Genomic DNA, 23,681 nt, shown 5'->3' on the forward strand with positions numbered 1-23,681 from the left:
TAATCAATTGTATTTTATTGCCATGGTTTCCTTGTAAATTGTTTAGAACTATTGTGAGCCATCTCTAGGGACCTTGTTGTTGAAAGACAAGCTAGGAAAAAGCAACAATGAATGTAATACTGGACACATTGTATACGTATTGTGCATATATCTTCATACATGTGGGGTTGTATCCAGACTAGGCGAGAAATTCAACAAACTACTATGGCAATCATTCTGTCAGTGCAAGCATTTCAGCTTGCCAGTCAGAAAAATCCTCTCTATTCTCCCTGTACACTAGTTCCTAAATACAGAAACAAACCAAGCTGTGTTCCAAAAACACCAACATCCCCATATCCATATTTAAAAACATACCAACAAATCAAGGGCTAGTGCCATGTTTGTGCAAAGTGCCTTCTGATGAATCCCCCTGCTCCATTGACTGGTCCTGCTTGGCATACCTAACCATGGCAGGCAGCAGCAGTATTCTGAGCAGTGCTAGCTTGCTAGGTCTAGCTACCATTTAAATTTCTCACAATGCCCCAGATCAACATTATGTAGAGATAATAAAGTGGAAGAAACTAGACCCAAATGCCTTGGGATGCTCTAATCTCTGGGCCCAAAGAAATGTTTAAAACAGGGGATAGGACATGTACTAGTTTTGGGGGTAGGCCCTGGCAGAGTGCTAGAGCCCTGGCAACTGTCCAAAGATGCCGGGAGCTGATGCAGACTCCGAGCTAATTGCAGGAACTGTTTTCTCCCCCATTTAGACCCAGGCCTACCTCGAATTGAGCTGGACAACCATTCTTGCTTAATATCCTTTTGGATTGCTGAGTTGAATTGCTGAGTTGGAAGGGACTCCAAAGTCCAACTCCCTGCAATGCAGGAATCTCAACTAAAGCATCTATGACAGATGGCCATCCATCTCTGCTAAAAGAAACCTCCAAGGAAGAAGAGTCCACCACTTTGCAAGGGTGTCTGCTCCACTGTTGAAGATCTCTTCCTGATGTTTAGTCAGAATCTCTTTTCTTGTAACTTAAATCAATTAGTTCAGGTCCTACCATCCTATCATCTTCCAAGAGAAAGCCCTTTAGATGTTTGAAGATAACTGTCTATCTCCTCTCAGTCTCCTCTTTACCAGGCTAAACATACCTAGCTCACTCAACCATTTCTCATAAGGCTTGGTTTCCAGACCCTTGACCATCTTGGTCACCCTCCTTTGCACATGTTCCAGCTTGACAATATTCTTCTTGAGCTGTGGTGCCAAGAATGGGACACAGTACTCCAGGTGTGGTCTGACCAAGGCAGAATAGAGTAGTACTATTATTTCCCTTGATCTGGACACTATACTTTGGTTGATGCAGATTAGAATAATATTCACTTTTTTTGATGCTGAGTCACACTGCTGACTCATGTTAAGCTTGTGGTCTACTAGGACCCCTAGTTCCTTATCACATGTACTACTGGCAAGCCAGGTGTCCCCCAATCTTATAGTTGTGCCGCTGGTTTTTCCTGCCTAAGAGCCTTACATTTGTCTCTACTGAAATTCATTTGTTAGTCTGGGCCAAATTCTCCAATCTGTTACAGTTATACTGGATATTGATTCTGCGGCATTAGCTATCTGTCTCAGTTTGGTGTCAATCTGCAAATTTGATGAGCATCCCATCAATTCCTTCATCCCAAGGTTGGGATATAAATTTAATAAACGATAAAATAAATACAGACTAGGCATTCTGAATGACCTGTGTTAGTTCCTATCTTCAAAGCTGTATGGCAGCTGAGATCTCTAGGTCCATATTCCGGATTGATTTATTTCTTTATTTTAAATAAATGAATGGAAGGTGCAAGCCAAAGATTACCATTAAGCCTAGAATATAGGTTATATGGGAAAGAAATATCTGCAATTCCAGTGTCGGGCAGAGATACCATGCCTTCCTCCAAACAAACAAACAAACAAACCCTGGCATGTATTGACTGAGGCTGGGCAGCCATGTCAGCAGGGCTGGCTCATGGAGAGTGATCTCAAGAAGAACCATCACATTTTGTTTGATGGTGTTTGCCTCATGCCAGGAACTTAAGCAGTGTTTAACCAGCTGCTAAACTGGTAAAACACACATACCAAAATAGCATCCAGCACCATCCTTTTCATTTTAATATAAAAGTTAAAACCAATAGAAATTAGTAAGGAGAAAAAGATCAAGTAAAAATGCAATACTGTGATTATTTGGTGTCTCTTTGTTTGGTAGGATATTTTAGTGTCATTTTAAGAGGGGTTTTTTTTAGTCTTTTTTAAAATAAAAAATGCTCTCTTCTCTTAATTGGAGCAGCCACTTAATCAGCATGACAGACTGTCCACTGATAACCCAATTAACAGGCTTCTACTGTCATTATATTAAAAAATATCACTGTAATAATAAATTGTAATTGTTGTGTGCTTCAGCCTGGAGACCTTTTCAAAAAGATTGTTTAAAAAAGGAAGAAAGTGGAGAGTTTGAGTCCTGTGAACTCCTGGGTTATTGCTCTGTTTTGCAACAATGCAAAATTCAAAAACCTAAAAAGTCTTTCTATGATGCTTTGCCTGTATCTTCCTAATTTTGATACCTTTAAGAACAGAATCCTAGGTATTCCTACTCGGAATTAAGCCGTCACTGGTTTCATAGGACTCATTCCCAGGTGAATCACAGGATTGCAGCTGTGAGATTGAGGGCATGTGGGTGCACTCTTGGCTCCACTCCCACGCTTGGATCACCGTTGCCAAGTTCATTGTCTTCCGTGCACTGGAAGCTAAACTTCTGCAGAGGAGTGCCCTGTGCTTGTCACATGAGTTAGAACCCTGATGTTCCGGGGATTTCAATACCACGGGGAACCTAAGCGAGTAGAAAAGTTTCCACAAACACAAAAGTTTCCAGTAGTGTGCCCTGCCTGGGAACACGCCATTTGCCTAGGTTGCTCACAACAAATTGATGAATTCCCTTTTCTTGCAGAAGAAGAGCCTATGTCGAAGAGGGATCTTTACCCACAAGTAAATGGTTCAGAATACCATGGTGTTGGGGCCAGCTCTGCCACTAGGCAGTGTAAGGTCATTGTCTTGGGAAGCAATGTTGGGGTGGGGGGAGTAGAGCAGTGGAGGCTGGTCTGTTAGGGCAAATGAGGGCACTGCCCCACTATCTGCAGTCTGCTGTTAGCAAGACCCTCCCCCACCTACCAGCCTCACAGCTTCCTCCTCATTCTCAAACCACTGAAAAAACTCCGCAGTGAGGAGGATGGGGACAAAACTAGAATTGGTTGGCTGTGCCTGCCATTGGCCTCTCTACTTTCCTTCTGTTGGCCTCTCTACCTTCCACCCAACCTGTCCCAATGGGCATTAGTCACCAAAGCAGCAGAGGCAGCGCCCCATAATTCCTTCTAACCCCCCCCCCCAGGTATTGCCTTTTGTTGGGTATAGTAGTGTGTGTGCTACAGGCCTTTCAAATACTCCTACGATAGACTGCTGTCCTCAGGTACAGTGTAGGATGTTGACAGTGCTGATGTAAGATTCAACTGCTGGCCCAGTGTCTGCTTCTGTACATGGAACGAGTGTGTTTGTGTGTGGGGTGTGTGTGCCATCTTGCCCTTTGTCTTCAGCAGCAAAATGTCTTTTTTAAGAATCAGTTTGGTAAGGACCACCCCCAGAACAAAGCCATTCACAAAAAGTCACCTGATCCATACCGAAATGGCACACTTGTCTTTCTGAAAAGCCCAGCACCCCTATTATGTAGCCAAGCAGAGCACACCACCCTAGAAAATACAGTAGCAGAAGTAGAGAAAAAAACACACACACCAAATGTGCTCCTGAATGCAATAAATCATCTTCGGCTCAAAGCAAATGAAACGGTCCCAAGCTATTCCCCCAAATGACAAGTACATCTGTAGTCTGGCAAACAAGGCTGGAGAAGAGCTCTGTATTGTTTTGCCCTTCTGAGGGAAGGCCCAGCTCCCCCAACTCGGGGATGCGGAGGACTGCAAGCCTAGAGATCTCCCTTTGTTGTAGCAGGAGATAGGTCATTAAGCAGACCCTCAGGAATACAGCTACAGTTATTAATTAGGGCTTAAGGGCCCAGTCCTGTGAAGTGTTGAGCATCTCGGTGGGATGCCAAGAGGAGCTGAAGTCACAAGAGGCTGGTTACCTGCCTTTAGAATCAGGGCCTTCAGTCTTAATAAGAAGTATTTCAATGGTGCTTGCTGGGCAGGAAGCAGCTGGTGCAACAGAGAAAAGCACTCTCTCTCTCTCTCTCTCTCTCTCTCTCTCTCTCTGTGTGTGTGTGTGTGTGTGTGAGAGAGAGAGAGAGAGAGAGAGAGAGAGAGAGAGAGTGTATGTGTATGTTGGGGTGGGGGGATTTTAAATGGCTCCACTAATGATATTCTATTTAACTGATGTAAAAATGAAACAGACCACAGAAAGGATGGCTGGATTAATTTTTACAGTGCCCCCAAAAAGACTAGTTACCTAGCTATTAACTAGTGAGTTGGGTACTGTGAGACTTGGACACTATAACCTCAGTCCAAATGCATGAAGTCAAGCAGCCCATTGTTTTGTTAATTTCTACTTTTCAAAGTTAATTTCTTTACTTTTTTTAGTATTAGTCATGTATTACGAGAATTAACATAAAGGTGATAATGCATGATCTTTATATGCTGTCCTATTAAAATGAAGCTATTTTTAATACTTTTAAGAGGCCTATCAGAAAACACAATTTATATCCTCAAAGTATATTTTGTCAGATTCAAGTATAATTTTTGCATTCATATTCTTTTATGAATTTTAATGGAGACACTTAAATTGTAATTATTCCTCTCAGCTCAAATGCAGGTAACAAATGGAATTCAATCAGTGTTTGCGCATAATGACCATCATTAAGAGAGAAATAATAATGACATTCTCTCTGCATTAAACTTGCAGACTCTTTACACAATGATCTGAATACCATTATTGATCTCCATGGAGATATGCAATTGTCACCTATTCTGCATAATATCTGAATGTTAAATACATTTGTTTGGAACAAATATTTTAATGAATACAGTCAGTTCCACTTAATTAACTATCTGATAACTGAATATTTTTACTTAATAATTCAACACGGAACATCAAAATTGTCCTTTTAGAAATCAAATGCACTTGAGATTAGACAGATATTCATTTAAATTTTCCATAAAAATGTATATAGAGTTTAGAATCTCCCATGGAATCCTTTAAAGTGCATGTGTGTAAGAGCACCAGTTAAGTATTTCAATAACATTTTCTTTATCCTTTGTTTATTACCATCTCTTAGAAGTTTGCAAGTGAAATTCATGTTGCTATCAAAGTAACTATTTCATTTACATTGCCCACTGGCATGTGATTTTAGTGTTGTTCAAGTGGGCTTGGTTACCGGCATTCTCCTTTTCAAAATGGGGTCTTGCAGCAACTTTACAAAGTACATAGTTATACGGGCTTTGCCAACAGACATTTTGGAACATGAAGCAAGGAGACATAGATCACCCTGACTCCATTTTTTTATTATGTCATTAATTACTATAAACCTTCTGACTTCAAAGAGACCTTAGTTTTGAAAGGGTTTTCAAAATCCTAAGTACCGCAGAATCTTCGGCAGTCATAAAAAAGAGTGCACTTTTATGTATTGATAGGAAAATATTAATATCCATTTACTTTGAAAGTCCCCACTCCACATTTCCCTTTACTTTGTTAAGCTTGTTTCCCATGTGTTTGGATAGAAAAGGCGACAGACAAAATCTTACCACATCACACCAAGTATTTAATAGGTTTTGTATTGTAGGACAAAACAGAGCTCCCTTTCAAAGACTATATTTCCTCCAAGCCAAGTTCAGCTTTAGAATTTGTTTTCTGTTCCAGAGAACAAAAAAGGAACAGCCATTTGCCTTTCTCCTACTCCTTCCATACTCACATATTTTATTTCATTGACCATTTGTAGCAACAAATGTGACAATCAGGTTTTTGTTAAGACAATTTTGGAACAGATAACCAATGCATTATTGTAAGAAGGGCAACCTTCATGTGGAGGCTCAGCCTTGTATATGAAAGCTCTTATTTTTGACATGTCCCACAACCTGCTTCTGAACCAGGGCAAACATCAAGGATCAGCATGGTTGGATATCTAAGATAGAGTACATTGAAAGAGCTCCCTGGAATTGTTTTACCCCATCACTATTACAGCCTGCTTGCTTGCTCACCCCCACCAGTCACTCTAGCCAACAATGATGGTGAGAATGAGGAGAAGTAGATGCTACTGCCTGCTTGCTCATTGGCTCTTTTCCCTGGCAGCCAGTGTAGTGGAAATAATGATGAGGAAGATGTGCAGCAGCTTCTGGTGATTATGGCAGTGAGGAGGTAGACTTACTGAGGGAGTGGGTCCCATAGTCAGTGTCATCACCTAGGACCTTTCAAAACCTGCAACCTACACTTCTCCGAACCTTTCCAATCACACTCCAAACATAAAGAGGAGGTGTGAGTTAAAAAGGGGTGTGGTCATTGCTTACAGAATGGTTAATAGGGATCATAGGACCTTGGAGGAAAAGGTGGGATATAAATACAAACAAGCAAACAAACTGTCCAAAGTGACCATAAATGAGCTATTAGTTTTGTTTCTGCCATGGGTGGACCATTTTAATGGACTGCCAAAATTCTGCAACAGCAGCGTGGTGTTGGCTGGTTCCAGAATTTGGTTGCCTTTACTTGCTCTCCTTTGTGTTGTGTGGGAGTTGGTGTTTCCTGCAACAGGGGTTGGGCATTGTGATGAAGACTTCAGCCTTGCAATTGTGTTTCCTTGCTGCATCAAAGATCCTACTTCTGAGCAGCTGACTGTACTATGTGACCTTCAAAGACACTCTCAACCTTGTGATACAAGAAAAAGAATTGAATGCCCATAGCCTTAAAAATGCTACATTGGAATGTTACAGAAGAACTCAGTGTGGTGGTGAATTAAATGACTCTAAAAATATTAATACTTTCCAGACTACAATGATGTGTTTATCATAGACTACTTAATCAGGCTCCTTTTATGCCACATCCAGGCTGGGTGGCACTGGCAGTATTTGTATATCTATACGCTCGATCACTTCCCTTTATATTATACAGTGTACATGACATTTCCTGGACGAATGCAGAGTGTGTTTACTATACTACCACTCGATCATTATCTTGGGTTAACGGCCACTGTGCACCCTCCTCCTTCCTCATTATTATGGTGGCCGGATCCCAGCAATTGATCACTCTCCTAGCTCTGTCCAACAGCTCTTTGGGTGGGAGTTCTGTATCTGTTTGTTATGTTTGCTTTGTGAAAGCAATAAAGTATACAGAAAATGGACAATCATTTTCTCTATTGTTTGTCAGGGGAGGGGGAAGATCCTTAAAACAAAACAAAACAAAAAACAAAACAAAACATATTTTTGCCAAACTAGAATGGGGTAGGTGAGGGGAAATCAAAGTGTATACATACTGTAGACAGAAAATTCTGACAGTGTTAAGGAATGAAAATTCAATATGTCTACCTATTCACACACATACATGTACATGCATGTATATATACCACCCCAACATTATTATTTACAGCAATAGTCATCCACCCTTCATCATAAGATCCCAGGGTGGGTTACTTCTAAAAAATCAATAATACAGCAAAACAAATGAAACAACCCCATTCCCAAATACCATATAATACATTTATGTAATACAGACAATACAAAACCAAAGGGCATTTGGGGGGGGGCACTATCACTAATAGTTCAACAGTCTGTTTTTTAAAAAATAATCTGCATGGGAATGAAGTCAGTAAAGGAGCAAGGCTCAGATTTCTTACCAACAGGGGCCTTGATCTTCTAGCCCCAAACATGTGCTTGACAATAACAGAGTTGGCAGGTACAGATTACCAAACGGTTGTGCCAGTCTCTCCCCTCCGCATGGCATTGCCGAGGCCCCAAATACCCTCCCTATTAGACATGCCTCGTAAAGCAGCACATTCCATTTCTGAGGTGCTGCTCAGCATCCCTAACCTCCTCTAGGAAGCCCATGGGGTGAGTGGTAGTGCCACTACTGATGATAGTGTTCAAGGAAGAAATGTATTTACTAAATTGAATTTTGAATGGGATAGCAAAAAGATTGCCATAGGCAGTGGGGAGGACTGATATAATCCTACCAGCTTAGTTCATGTTGTTGCATACGGGTGAAACAACCGTATCATTTACAGTGGGGGGAAGGGGGAAGGAAAGGGTAAAAGGAATCACAAGATAGAAGATTTATTAGTACTTGCATTTAATGTTATTGTAGCCTAGTGTAACTGTGTGTTAGAGCAGGTCCAATCACTTTCATTTATCATAAAACAAAAATGGAAAAGAAAGCAAGTCAGGAAACTTGTATTTTTGCTGGCTCTTCTATAGGGGATTCTATACTTGATACTTGACTTGGGCTATTTTTCATTTTGTATTTTATAATGCCAAGATTGTATGGAGTGCCATCTTTATTGCAACTATTTTCAGTGGCTCGCAGCAATCCCAGTCTCGGTGATATTACAATGTATAAAGCCATAGTAAAACAAAAGACAAAAATGTAGAGTGTGATTTTGCCAACATCTTCACATCCTCTTAAGGTTGCAGAAGATTACTAAGAATTGAAAATCCTTGAATATTTCCTCATTTGTTATGACAATTCTATCAAACAAAAACGAACATGTTGTGTGCCCTTTCCAAATAGATCTTTGTTTTTTGTTTTTTGGTTGGTATCTTTCTGACATTTTCTCAATTATTCCAGCTTTAAGAAATTAGTGCTCAATAATCATGATGTGAACTGTGTAGGGCCACTTCGAGGAGAGCGACACAAAGAGAGAGAGAATTAGCTGTCCATCCACAGCAGAGTTCTGGAGCTCAGAGGCATCATTTGAAAGTTTTTTCTTGGATGGAACTTTGCAAAGCCAAAGAAAGGTCTACTACATTTAAAACAAGAATGAAAAAGAAGAGACACCAAATGTAAGCGGTTTCTGTACATTTTAAGGGCTAATAGAGGAATAGAAAAATAATACAGTCATTCAGATTGCAACACCAGCTGTGCAATGAAGGAAAGAAAAACCAGTAGCTAAACTGAGTCCATTTGTGGTTAATAAAAATATATACATACATAAAAGCAGTTTGAGGGCAAATTAGCTCAGTGGTATAGCCCATGCCTTGTGTGCAGAATGTCCCAGGTTCAATCCGTACCATCTCACAGATCAGGTGAGAAGAAAGGCCTCTCTCTGCCTGGGGCCCCGGAGTGCTGCTGCCTGTCAAAGTAGTCAATATTTATTTACTAAAACCATTTCTCTACTGCCCTTCACTGGTAATACCATGGCTGCTCAAAACAATAGAAAAACATTTTTCATACAGAACATGTTAAAATACAAAATTCACAGTAAAACTAGCCTGTTCTGCCAAAAGCATAGCATGACTAAAGCAATGATAAGAACGATAAAATATCAATGATAAATGATAATCTCACGTTGTTGTTGTTGTTGTTGTTGTTGTTGTTGTTGTTGTTGTTGTTGTTGTTGTTGTTTCAATACTGCCCTTCATCCAAGGATCACAGGGCAGTTTACAATATAAAAACACAAAGATACATAACATAATAACCAACAAAAAATATATCCCCCCTGCAGTTTGATGGACCATATATTTTTAAATTAGCCAAAGGCCTGCAATAAGAGGAATGTTCTTGCCTGGCACCCAAAGATATATAAAAAAGGTGGCAGGTGAGCCTCTCGGGGGAGAGCATCCCACAAGTGTGGAGCCACTACAGAAAAGGCCCGTTCTCATGTTGCTGCCCTCTGGACTTCTCCTGGAGGAGGCACAAGAAGGGCCTCAGGTGATGATTGCAGGGTCTGGGTTCTGCAGGAGAGAGGATTCTGCAAATGCCATGCTATTAGATGGTTTGTTCTGCATGATGTTGGAATTGGGCCTTAGTGCGATGGCACTCCCGCCCTTTGGAACACCCTCCCATTATGTATCAGAAAGGCACCTTCTCTATTGTTTGTGTGACACCTGCTAAAGACATTCCTCTTTCAATAAACCTTCTAAATGGAGTTCTTTGGGTCAAGTGGAGGCTGCATTGGATTTAAGTAGCTTAGTTACTAAGAGGGGGTGAGGCTTCTTTTGTCAAATATGTGTAAATAAGTAAAAAGGAGTAAATAGTTTATGTGTATGAGCTGTTGACACACACACAGGTAATTGTTTTTATACATGCAATTGTATACATGTTTTTATACATGCAATAGTTGTAATTGCTGTTATATATGTAACTGTTTTTATGTAAGTTTTTTTAAAAAATCACTTAATGATGCTTCATGGGAAATAATTCATATAGGAAATAAACAGATAAATAATATGTTAACCAACTTGCAGAGTAGCTATTTGGCAGAGAGGCTCATTGGTTTGCTGGTGGTCTTACTGTAGAAACCATATCCTCACCAATCCCACAGTCAAGTCAAGTACTTTATTATGGTCATAGACCAGCACAAGCAAAACATCTATATAAATAGCATAACAATATGAATCTAAGTGAATAATTATTAAATAAATAGGAACAAGAACCAAACGTAGATTTAAACATATACATATGAATACTTAATTAAGCATAGATAATGGGTGAGTAAAAATTTATGAGAAAAATTAAAAGATCGGTTAACACAGCTATATGGGGTGGGCTTCAGAAGTGTGGATCTAACAATATGGGCCTTCAGTTTAGGATTGAATTGTAGCATAGACCGTTCTTCGTCGAATATCTATCATGGCAGCGCAAAATCTGGCGACTGAATATGTGACTTCTGGGCTCTCGTCCTGTAGTAATAGGGAGATGTTGTGTTGTTCTGAATGCCCAGGAAACTTATATAAGATGGTTTGGATAAACCTAGTTCAAATGTCTATATAATACTGGCAATGAAGAAGGGCATGCTCTGTTGTTTCCTGCTGCCCAGAGCCACATGGACATTTCCTCTCCTCTTAAGGTATCTTCCTGTAATGGCCTTTCTGAATTTCTGAAGGGGGGTGGGCGGGCCTGACAACGGGCCAAAGTGAAAGCCCTTCGTTGTTTTGGTATTTCAAGATTAGCTATGAATGGCATTTGGGAAGTCAAGTATTTTCTAGTTCCACTAATTAAAATTTTTGGGGACCTGGCTAGGTCTACCTGTCATTCTGTATCTACCACACACTGTTTAATGTTGTTTCAATCCCATAGTTATCCCGCATGGCAATTTGGATCTGGGAGCATCTATCCTGCACTGCTGTCCTGGAGCCAATTTTGTGGTGTTAAGAAAATCCCCCAAATCCTCATGGCAAAACGCAATTACAGATAAATTGTTTTGTGCCTAGAGCCTGCCACAGAGAAAATAAAATTAAAATGGCCTCTTTCATGTGTACTGACCTCGACTCTTCACTCTAAACTCTGCACTGACTTGGCACTGAACATTCGGGCAATGTTCACGCTGCATCAATTTTTTTGCCTACAAACCTTTGGGAGATAAAGCAAAAGGGTTGGGTGTGGGTTGGAGGCTGTTAACAGCTGCACATAGACACAAACAACTTGCTCACCTTATTTCCATGGTGTCAGCATCTCTCCCTGATCTGAAGCTTCAAAATGAAATAAAAAAACCAAAACAAATAAAAAACACTGAGGGAAATTCAAGACAGGTTGAAATCTCATGTTGCTAGAACTCAGATAGCAGGGTTTTCCTCCTCTCTATCCCTGTTCCCTTCCTAATTCATTAAACATCGGGGGGGGGGGGCAGGCACCAGGTTGGCAAAATCTTTTCTTGAAGAACCAACCATCCTTTCAAAGCTACATGATAATCAAAAAGTGGTGCACTTCATCGCACCCAATTTGGGAAATGTTAATTGCAAGAGCCTAAAGGAGAACTGATCTGATCTTTTGCTCATCAAAAAAAAAAGGGGGGGGACAAGAAGGAGAGAAAACACATCCTCAACACAAATGTCAATTTGTATAGCTTTCAGTCAAATTACTATTAAAACAAATTGGTGTAAAGAGATGGGTGCAGCATCTCTTGTGTCTAACAGGTCAACTTGTACATGTGAAAGGCTCAAAGAATTAATCCCAGGATGTTCACACACAGCAACAAGTTCTGCATACACTGTTACTCTCATAACCCTCACCCTCCCACCCCACTGTTAAGGAGAATATTACAGCACACCCCCTTCCTGCTCTTTAGTGGGCATAACAGGCTGAAAGTCTCTGGGCCCCCCTGTGTTTGTAGATAGACAGATTAGGGTAAGTGTGGGTCACCGCAGAGAGAGGAATCTGTCTGAAGGGCATTTGTAGATTACAAACTCACCAGCATGACTCCATGGCCATATATCTGAGATGCATATTTTTGGCACAAACACATTGCCAATAAAATGATACTCTAAAGACAACTCTTTGAATACAAGATAGGCAAGTGTGACCTGATGTTAATTATAGCCATCAATTACGCTTGTGTAGTACAATAGAGATCATGTCATTGACATTACTGTAGGATATAGCCAACAATTATATGCATTTTTAAGACTGGGCACACTCTAGATTTGTCTTGTGTTTGGAAAGCTCTGCAATTCCTGGCCATTGCTGAGTGCTAGAGTCTCACTGCCTTTCGCAATGAACCAGCTTCTCACCATACATTGCCCATCTTGCCCATGAATACCGAACAGAGTTGGATTCATTGATTACTGTACCCAGTAGAGCCCTGCTGAAACCAACTTAGAACAGCCACTTAATGCATCCTCCAAAAGGAGGAAAAAGTGGGCAAAGATTCACATAATGTTTGCATAATTTATACATAGACAACAAATTCGAAATAATTACTATGAATTAAATGGAAATGCAATGCATCTCCTCATAACAGGAACCAGATGACCTGTGTGCCCTGCTCAGACTGCTGTTCAGGTGTTGGTGGGTAATGTCAAGGCCCCTCCTCCTCTTCCTTCATATAGGCCTTGATCTTTAAATTAGACTTGGACAGGCCAGCAATTCAAACAGAGGGCTGGTCATTCAAGTGGAGGGTTGTTCTCTGTCAAGCAGGTTACCTGCCCCCCTCCAACACAACTGAAAGTTGGCTGTGAATGGCCCTTTGTCACACAAACGTATGCTTTTTTTTGCTTTTGCTTTTTTCTTGAAAACATCCAAAGCACCTTATAAAAGCTTAAAACAATACAATCAAAAACATGAAATTTAAAAGCTGCATTAAATACTAAAACAGGAGTAAGAAAACATACCTATTTAAAAGCACCAGCATAGTCCATTAAAGAATGTAGAAGCATGAGGTCACAAAAAAGTAAAAAGCTTGCTGAAATAATAAAAAGGATGGATAGCCCCCAATCCATGAATCTATACATGTGCATGGCAGAGCTTCCATGTTCACTTTAATGGAAGGTGATTTTCACTGTTCCCATCCCTGTGTGCTCGTTGTTTATTCTACTATTAAGGTGAATGAAAAAACCACTGCAAGACAGGTGTGTGCCCTTCTGCTCCTCAAGAAACAACTGGATCAGAGTGATGGTATAATTCCTAAAATCAAAGATGATTCTTTATTTCATTCCATTCGAAAAAGGTTTCTGGCCACCTTCTCACAAAATATAAAATTGGTGGCGTTTCCCCCATAATTATTAGATTCATTTTTCTATTAAAATGTTTTAAGGAAGCCAGTGCTTTGCCTAATGAATGCAGTTTGATTCACTATGAAAATACCACTTTACCAATTATTGTAGACTTAGACTGGATGACTTATTGAAGCTTTAATTCAATATGTGGCACCAGCATGCTGATAGACACCAGTTTTAAAAAATGGTAGTGTTTCTAGAAAAACAAAGCCATTCACACATTGAGTGTGGGCTCAAACAGTTACGGGAACAGGGTCTAACTTTCAGCACAGCAAATGTGGGCAGAGATGTGAAACTACAATATGACATGCTAAAAACCTAAAAGAGACAATGCGCATACTTTTGTAACCTAAGAAAACCTATAATAAAAAATATTTTTAAAAAAGCCATAACACCTCTCATTCAGCTTACCTGCCATGCACATCCCATCCTCTTTGAACTTGTCAGCAAACTCACAGACACATCCTGAAGCCTAGAGGACATTCCCAGCCATTATAGCCTCTGGTTGGCTATTCCATATTCCATTTACAGATTCTCCTCTATGTGTGTTTTATGACCCTTTATATATCACTTAATTACAATAATCTCTAAGTAGTGTACAGTAAGCTTAACAAGTACAATAGAAATAGAATCAGTTAAAAATGAACTATAAAATCAGAAATGACTTTAAATGCCTGCTGGTTTTTGTTGTTTTTTTTAAAAAACCCTCTTTGTAAGTGCCAAAGTTTCAATAGAGAGGGGACACTGTTATCTGTTAGCAGCTGGGAGAGAGTTCCAGAGAATTGGACCCCCAATTGTGAATGCACAGCTCCTGGTGGGTATGAATGTCCAAAATGTGATTAATATCAACATTCAGTTCCAGATGTATTTTGTAAAAAGATACATGATCCCTCACATTTTGGACACATTTTTGTGAAAGTGGCCAATCCTGCTTATGTGATGGTCAAATCCACTGGCAGTCACCAAATTTCCATCGAAATTCACTGTAGTACATCATGCAACCATGAACTTAGAAGCAAGGCCTGGTGAAATCAATGAAAGCTTGATAAAGATGTGAAAGGGATTTGCAACAGACTTTACAGCTTTTCCATTCATGAAGCATCCCAAGACCCTTTGATTGACACAGATGATGTTCGGTTATTTCAATTAGCAAAGGGACAGTATTTCAGATCTAAACGATCACCTCAGATTATTTAATGGAAAAGTAGCATATCCATTTTACATAATCACTTCTTAAAAAAAAGAAAACCTTCAGAAATGTATAGCCAATCTTTTACAGATCATGTACTAGCCACAATTTCTCCCAAGGGGCCCAATTTTGTGTTGCTTTTCACACTTTCTGGCTTAATATATAACGGTTTCATTAATTTTACAGTTTATGATTTCTATTCAGTCTTTTAATGTGGATGCTCCTGAGAGCTTCAGATATTCTAGTCAGACATACTTTGACATGGGGTTGTGAAATATGGATGAGTTTTTTTCATGTAACTATTAAATGCCCAATTATCTTGTAATAAATTTATTTATTAAAGTCCATTTCAGTGATGTCTGTATTTCTTCACCTCCCCATAAAAGACTGGCGATAATCGGACTGATTTCCAGCTATGATTTATGTAATCTCAGGCAATTCCACAGACTATGTGGAATACATTCAGTCCTGCAGATATTTAAATCATACCAATAACTGGAAAATGCAGAGAGGAATAGGGGATAGAGGCTGGTTAGCTGAAAGAACATTCTTCCTCTCATCAAGTATATCATCTATGCCAGGTGCATACATATTTTTGCAAGCAATGAACGTGAAATAGTTTGCATGCATCTGTCTTGGGTGACAATGGAGGAGTGCACTTTTGAGGAGTAAGTTAAACTGCTGTGGCTATAGAGACTGATATGGGAGAGTCCTGTTTTGTTGCAGCTGGGGCAGACAAAGGCATCTGTTTGTGTTGCTGCAGAAGTACCATGACGTTTCTTCTCTCTGTCCTCCTAGAGGTCATTCCTCTTTGGTCATTGCTATGGATGCACGACCTGACTGCCTGTCTCCAGGCAGTAAGCATCACATTTTTCCATACCCTCTTGGAGAGGTGAGGCATTGCTGTAGCTGCTTTGCCAATATGCTTGTCCAGCTTAGTGTCAATGCAGAGGTTGTTGGGTATGGTGGAACCCAGGCATACAAAATTGCCTACCCCCTCAAGCATGTGGTCACCAATGTTGATGCATGGAGCGCTGGGGATGTCCTGACCCAATATGTTGGTCTTCATCAGGCTGATGGTAAGGCCAAACTCCCTGCAGGCTTGTGCAAAATGGTTGATGAGTAGAGCTTCCCCAGAGTGTGCTGTCAAGGCTGTGTCATCTGCAAACAACATCTATCAGCTAAGGACCTGCCACCTGTTTGTCTTGACACAAAGATGTGCCAGGTTGAACAGACCCCCATTGCTCCTTGAATGAAAGTACACACCATCTTCAGTTGAGCTGAAGGTATATGAGAGCACTGGGAAGAGGAATAAGCCAAAGAGAGTTGAGACAAGAACACACCCCTGTTTCATACCACTCTTTATATGGAAAGCACTTCTGCTGACATTCTGTCCTGTCCTTTTTCTCATGAGTGAGTATAGCTGCAAGGCAGCAGTGGTTTAGAATCAGCATTTTCCTTCTCCTAGATGGGCTACCTTCCCAGTTTGATGAGCCCCATTTGCTGCTGATTTCACAACACATGCAGAAACTGCCTTCTTGACTGTTGGACCTGCTATTGGTCTCACCTGCTCAATCCACCGGAGCCTGTCTCTGCATGCAAGGGATAGACAAGTCCCGAACTCACCGACCCATAGACTACCCTCACCGGGTTTAGCCGACCAGTCAAAGCCATTACCCAGGGTCTGGCCACTATCACATGCTGACAGCTTCTAGGAGCCACAGATGAGAGCTATCAATGGTAGACGAACTGCCAGAAGAAGGATGGTGTGCTGCTATCACAGCCTCTGAATCACAAACACATTATTCTCCACCAAGGCAAAACACCTACTTTCTCTGGTGTCCCACACCAGAGATACTGCTGTTATGGGAGAGGGGAGACAACATCTATCAACCACTTTTTCCACATCATCTATCATTCTGTCCCCAGGTTTTCTTTTCTCCTCTTCTAAACAATCAAACCACACTTTCCTTACCACTGCTCTAACTTCCTGGTTAGAGTAGTGACATAACATCACTAGCATGCCTAGAGTGGGTGTGGTGACTCCATGAAGCATCAAGATCCCCAAAGAAGGCCTGAAGAGGTATCCATGTGCTATTCCTGACATCTCCAATTAAAGGGGCTCATGAATCAGGTTTAGGAAAATGCTCTTGAGGCCCTAGAGAGCTGCTCCTAGATCTGGAGTAGCCAGTTTAATGTCCTCAAAATATTGTTGGACTATAACTTCCATTATCCTTGACCGTTGACTATGCTGGCTGGGGCTGATGGAAGTTGTAGTCCAGCATCTGGAGGACATCACACTGGTTACCCATAGGGTAAATGGGTCAATAATCTGACTTGGCATACCCTTCACATCTCCAACCTGAGTAAATGAATTGATCTATTGGGCGAGGGTGGATACATTGCAGAAAGAGACTGGACGAAATGAGGTCTTTCTAGTACTATGATTTCTGTGAATATGTAGCACCTAAATAGTTTTTCTCTTACTATTATGAAATTATATAATTTATTTTTATATACCTACTAGGGAATTAGAAAAGCTTTGTACCAGGCCAACACAATCTTTTATATCTGACACTCATACTGTACCAGGTAGAATGAAATCAATTGGATGTGTAAATTCCTTAAATAATAGGAAAAAGAGCAAATTGAATTTCAAAGAGAAAAAAATGGTGAACCTGAAACGCAGTGGTAAAAAGGTCATCAGCAGAATTAGCAAAAAAAGTCTGGCAAAGTTACAGTTAGGCAGTCAGTAATACTCTATTGATCAGACATTTTCAATCAATGGTGCTGTGCCTAGATTATTGATGCAAAGGTATTAAGCAAAATTTTATTTCAGCTAACTTGTTGGCTCAGATGTCAACTGAAAGTCATTTCCCCAGTCAATCAAACATAAAATAAATCTGAGCAGAGTTGGCTCTTTTTTTTTTTTACAGCTTTGCCTGTCTTACTTTCCAATTACACAATGAACTCTGAAACTTCAACATTTAAAGTGATATTACTAGGAATTGAGAAAGATGTGATTTCCTGTAGAGAACTAAAAATATGGGGTAAAAATATGGATGCAGGAATGGAAAAGGAATGATGTTTTCCTATGGTTTGACAGGGAGATTGTAAAATATGAAAACAAAGTTAATCTGGAGTTTAAGAGGAAATGGCTGTAGGGAAATCCTCCTGGCTTGACTACACTAAAAACTCATCACATAAACTGCTCTAAGTGAGTCAGAGCTGAAATGTTTTGGATTTCTTTGGCCTTTGTTACCTTAATATGAAAGACATGGAATCCTGTATGTGGCAGATTCACAAAGCACCTATTGCATGCTTGCTTACACTGGAAAAACCCCCACTGAACTCAGTTACTTGCAGGAACATTTACATTGGATCAGGCTGCAGATCCACTATTTGTGTAGTTCATACTAGAAGCCATACTTCATAATTTACATGACGGTTTTAAAGTTAGGTTCACACTTTCTGGCACATTTAATTGCCCTTTACTAGATGGTGACAGCAGAATGAGTTGCTGTCTCAGATATAATGTAGTCTGATTTTTGAAGGTGCGGCATAAGGCATGGCCCTAAACTTGAATCTATCTATGATAAAAAGCAACACATCTGATAGAGTTAACAAGAGCCCACCTGAATAAAAGTGTTTCATCAAGTATTGTCATATTATCATAACCGTGGAAATTAATTTCTTCTTGCTTATGTTCAGTTTGCAAGAAGTGGATTGAACCCAAACAGATTCCTGCAAATGACATTTATAGGGGCTTGCTGTAACTTCTAACCAGCTGATTGGGTATGGACTGAAAAATGTTCTTTACTCCAGTGCTAGATGCTAACCAGCATCACTACTTTTTCAGTTATCTAAGGATGCTGGAAAATATTTTCTCAGTCAAGCATCAAGATCCATATACCCACTCCGGGTATTTTTATAAAATGGAAATACAATTTGACAAATATACCTTGGACTGAAGCTAGTCAGAAATGAATTGAGGGCCATGGGTTTGATGTGCTAATCCCGTCCACCTCCAATTTCACAAAGTGAGTTAGAAGCTCACATCTGTGGAGCACAGTTTGGAAGCTTGCTGTGGCAAGAAGCATGTCAAAATCAGCAACAAACAGTGCAGTTCTTTTCTAGTTGCACCAAACTTTTATGCACCAGTTATTCTTGCAACATTTGCTGTTCTGTGTGTTCCAAAGTCTGCAAGAATTTGTCTAAAAGCAGGGACTAAGAATTGGGGAGGGAGAATCTGGTTTGTATCTGTTTGTGATTAACCCTCATGTTTGTGCTATTCATTCCTGAATTTGGAACCCCCTATGGAAACCTGATCAGTACTGTGTAATTACAGCCTGCTCAAATCAAACCAGTCAAATAATGTCAAAAGCAATTATTTTCTTTTCAGAGGGGCACAACGTATTTTGGAATACACAGGAGAAAATGCAGATTTCAGCCTGTGAACAGTTCACACAATCATGCCTGTCTGGTGGCATTCTATAATTGCTGGTGAGTTCGGAGCTGTTTGTGGACCCATCAGGACAAGTTTTAGACGTTGCTAGATTCTAGTTCTCGCATCTATGAAATCATAGAATGCTGCTTTAAAAGTAATTTTTAAAAAAGGAATCAGCTTCATGACATATGTAAAAAGATTGAACAGAAATAATTAATATTCTTATCCAAATTGCTGCTATGAGTAGTAGTAGTAGTTTTAACGACCATATCATCAGGATCTTGTAATAAACAGGGCAACTTGGAAAACAATAAAAACAAAGCCCATCCAATAAAATGAAACCTACTATAAATGAGACCTGCTAAGTTACTTGGCTGGGGAGTGTCATTTGTTGCCTACCCTCAGACAACAGATAGTTTTGGCCTAGCCTTGCCCAGTAGGAGAGAAACCCCTTTCGAAAACCAGACCACATTTCAAGCCCGATGTAACATTCCTTTAAATTCCCATTGACTCTTCCCCTAATGCTTCTTGGCTTGTATCTGCACTTGTTCATCATATGCTGCTCTTCTGCAATGGATTTTTTTTCCCAGGGTTTACAAGTCCTCATTCAGTGCCTCTCATCCCAGTAATCTTTGAACCTCTTGAATTTGGACTTGTGCCTATGTCTTTATGTCTACCTGGTATGGCAGATGTAGCTTGTGCTATCCACATGACTCTTGCTGAGACACTGATGTCAGATCCCATGCCACATAGAATTTATTACAGAAGCAAAAACTGGGAAAGATTTCTTTAAAAAGAGCCCCCAACTCTTCTGCTTTTCCCCATTGAAGACACTTTTTTACTCCAAGATTAAGAAATCTTTTTCAGCATGAGTCCACCTTCGCTTCTGGACAATCTTCTGTTGGCCACATGATAAGCATGGGCAAGGCCAGAGGGAAATGTAGACAGAGCTAGTTTCTACACACACTCCCACAGCCCTCTCTATCCCCCATCCAAGCAAATGAGAGTCGTTGTCAGAGTTCAAGGGCACATTCCCACCGGTCAAAGAAATGGGAAGAGTCTCAAGAGAGGACTAGAGGGCTGCATCCCCCTCAACCCCCGTTTTACCCCAACAAATTTGCCCCTTCTTATTACCCATAAATGGAAGGTGGTGATGCTTCTTGAAGCATCAATGGTTTTATTTGCGGTAGGGAACGACAATTTAGTAATCAGAGTGATGGTACAAAGTGACTTGTAAAGTGTGCTGTGCATGGGCCATACTACATGGTGGCTGCTGAAATGTCAAAGTGGGAGAAGTAGAAATGGGTTGCTGTTAAATGACTAAAATTTTTATTTCTGGACATTTATGACATCCATTCTAGTATGATATATGAGCATCAGCCATAAAAGTTTCACAATAAAACAAAACACAGCTTATCCAGATCTCACTAGATGTCACTGAATTCAGAAATTTCATATCCCACACTGCTACATTCCTTTATCCTCCCCAATTCTGGTAAGTTCTGTATTGTAAACTGTTCTGTTATCTCTCCAGTAATAGTGATTATGCATAAAACATTGTCTTATGAAAGCCTGCAAAGTTAAGCCTAGCTAAACAGGAAACATTGTCTCAGGTTCCAAGAATAGCCCCGTATAACATTTGCCCATCTTGACAAATGAGTGCCTGGAATGAGAGGTGCTCCCCAAGGATGCTGGTACACCAGGATCTCAAAGATAGAATGCTGGTGGCACCAAAGTTCAGTCTGCGGCCATTGAATGTGGATGGGCATTCAACCATGCAGGTGAAAGCCACTTGGCAGTCATCAATATGCATCTGTGCATAAGTCCTAAGATTTCTGAGGTCTGTAGGCAACATCAAGTCTAGTGCGACCAAGCAACTGGGCTTCTTCCTCCTCCTCTCCCTGCTGCAGCTTCTTGCAAACCCCCAAACATCAGTGACAGCATGGTGGGGTTGTGGTGCTTACCTGACCTCCATCTGGCTGAGTTGCTGCAGCATACTGGGACAGAAAGTGCGTGTGGTGGTGGTGAAGTTGACACATAGCAAACCTGTCATCAGGAACCCTGCAGAACATATTTTGGTGGCATGGAGGGCAGGAGAAAAGAAAGCAGAAGTTCCATTGCACAAGCCTATTTCCATTGCACAAATGGAGGGTCATCACTGGATGCTTCCTTGTGCTACTAATTCTGTGAGTTTGCATTCATACAACAACTATGCTTCATGCGTCCATAACGATTGCATTTGTTGCATAAGGGTGCAGGTAACATATTTTATAGAAACAGAACAATTTGAGCTATAAGTAAGGCAGAACAAATCTGCTGCTTCTGGTGGCCTTTGAATTAATTTTCATATGTTAGTCACTTAACAGAACAAAATTAATATTTATGACACACACTCTCTCTCTTTGCAAAATGAAAAAAGAAAAGAAAAGTGACAGTTTGATTGCTTCCAGTCTTGGGATTCAGGGCAAATTTTTTGAGGTTTCCATGGGAGATTCTTGAGAGAGAGCGCAGTGTGTATGTGTGTGTTGGAAAACTTGACTTTCTCCACTCTTAGAGGGTTCAAGCTACATACAACAGGGCATGTGTGTGTCCAGAGCACTATGACCTACATTGTTTGCTTCCCCAGCAAATGTTCTGACACCATCTCTCAGTTCTACATCCATGGAAATGTGTGATCCCCAAGCCAAAACTGTGAAAGCACATGGAAAAGAGAGGAAGTCACTCATGCGCCTGGTGGCTTGTGCTTTTCTGCAACATTCCAGGGGATTTTCCAAAGTCTTGTGTTGTAATGTATTCACATATTACATTCAATGTGTACAATCTGTGTACATGTATACACCAGTAGTTGAGCTGTGTAGTTGATCTGCTATTCACATTTAATGTTCAACAAGCATACAGTCTGTGTAACTTTTGTATACAGTCGTTTGAGCTGTAAAAATCAACAAGTTACACTGTTTCACATGAATGCTTGTACATGTGTAGAGATGGTTTGTATCCATGTTTAGTGCAAAATGTGAACAAGCCTGTGGTTTCATCAGGAATGTTGTCCCTATCCCCAGATCGATTCCCATTCTGGGTCACAGAGCCACTCAAACTTGCTGTTGATTCCCAGCCAGCGTTTTGGTCAAAAGTAATTTTTCAAACCCAATTTGCCTATGATTCGTACCGACTATTAGGGAGGTGTTGCACATAGCAGATTTGTGCTCTTTTATTATGAACAGAACTGCCTATTCTGCCTGCCAAAACATGCAGTTTCATTGCAGTTGGTTCAACTCATTGTTTGCCTGCTTAGGTTATTATCTTGTTCTTTTCTTTTCTGTATGTAAGTAAACAAGTGAACAAATAAGCAAACAAAAACTTACAGTATTTGTCTAATATAACAATGTGCTTGCAATATTTGTTTAATATAAGCAAAAAAACCCCCAACAACCACAAGATGCTACTGCTTTGATTCTTTTCCTCCTTATGCCAATTCACTAAATTGGTATCATGCATCAACAAAGGCCTCCCATATATTCTAGCCTGACTTATTTTGAGAAGGCAGTGTTTTTAAAATATAAATGTAGAGTTTCAGGTGACAGAGGTCAATTTTCCCTCCCACCCCCACAGACATTTAGTGGGGGGGGGGAGTTTTTCTGCAAAAAATATCTGCAGTTTATGGAAGTGGAGTAGAGAAAGCAGTAGTGTCATATGGTGACCATATGGTCCTTGTTAAAATCATCTACCAAGAGGCTGCAGTAATCACGGTCAACCCGTTTACATTATTTCAGAAGACCAACCAGAATTAATTTCATTTTCACTCCAAAACATGAGGTTACAGAAAGTTTAGCAGTGATATTAAGGACAAGAAAAGTAAGGCATTGCCCAGTGGATGCCTTTTGCATTGTTTAGCCGTATGAATGTTTTGTTGTTGTCCAACCTGGCGAGGCAGAATCATCACATCAGTAAGTTTCCTCATGTGCTTAGATGCCAGAGGCTATTAATACAAAATTTCAAAAGAGGTGAAAGGCATCTGCTTTATTTGCAAAATGTCCCAGGTCTAATCCCCAACATCTCCAGGTAGGGCTAGGAGAGACCCCTGTCTGCAATCCTGGAGCACTGCTGCCAGTCAGTGTAGACAATACTGAATTAGAAAGACCTACGGTCTTACTCAGTGCAAGACAGCTTCCCATGTTCTTAAGCCAGCCCTTGTGCCAGAAAAATGACAGAGAGCGCTGGGACTCCTTAGAGACAAGGAGAATAGTCCAGCCAAAATAAAATGCTTTAAAAAGCCTCATTGATTTCAGTGCAAAAGGATTAACTGTGCAGTCCTATACATGACTACTCAGAAATCTCTTTGAGTTTACTGCCTCTATGAGGTGACTGGTAAAGGATTACAGCCATAGCATATGTTTTAAC

At 40.4% G+C, this 23,681-nt stretch overlaps 1 long non-coding RNA gene across 4 annotated transcripts in view; it reads left to right on the plus strand.

Moving 5' to 3' along the window:
• Window positions 1–23,681, plus strand: part of LOC308581871 — a 429,226-nt gene that overhangs the window by 188,361 nt on the left and 217,184 nt on the right. The window contains exon 3 of one of the 4 annotated variants that reach the window (XR_014005340.1): window positions 11,234–11,544. The exons of 2 other annotated variants lie outside the window; for them this stretch is intronic. This is a non-coding gene — a long non-coding RNA (uncharacterized lncRNA). Of the gene's footprint in view, window positions 1–8,826; window positions 8,943–11,233; window positions 11,545–23,681 lie in introns of those variants that run through there. One more of the 4 variants, XR_014005341.1, reaches the window with a different exon arrangement.

Source organism: Podarcis bocagei (assembly GCF_964188305.1).
Source record: "Podarcis bocagei genome assembly, chromosome: 1".
NCBI classification, from domain to species: domain Eukaryota; kingdom Metazoa; phylum Chordata; class Lepidosauria; order Squamata; family Lacertidae; genus Podarcis; species Podarcis bocagei.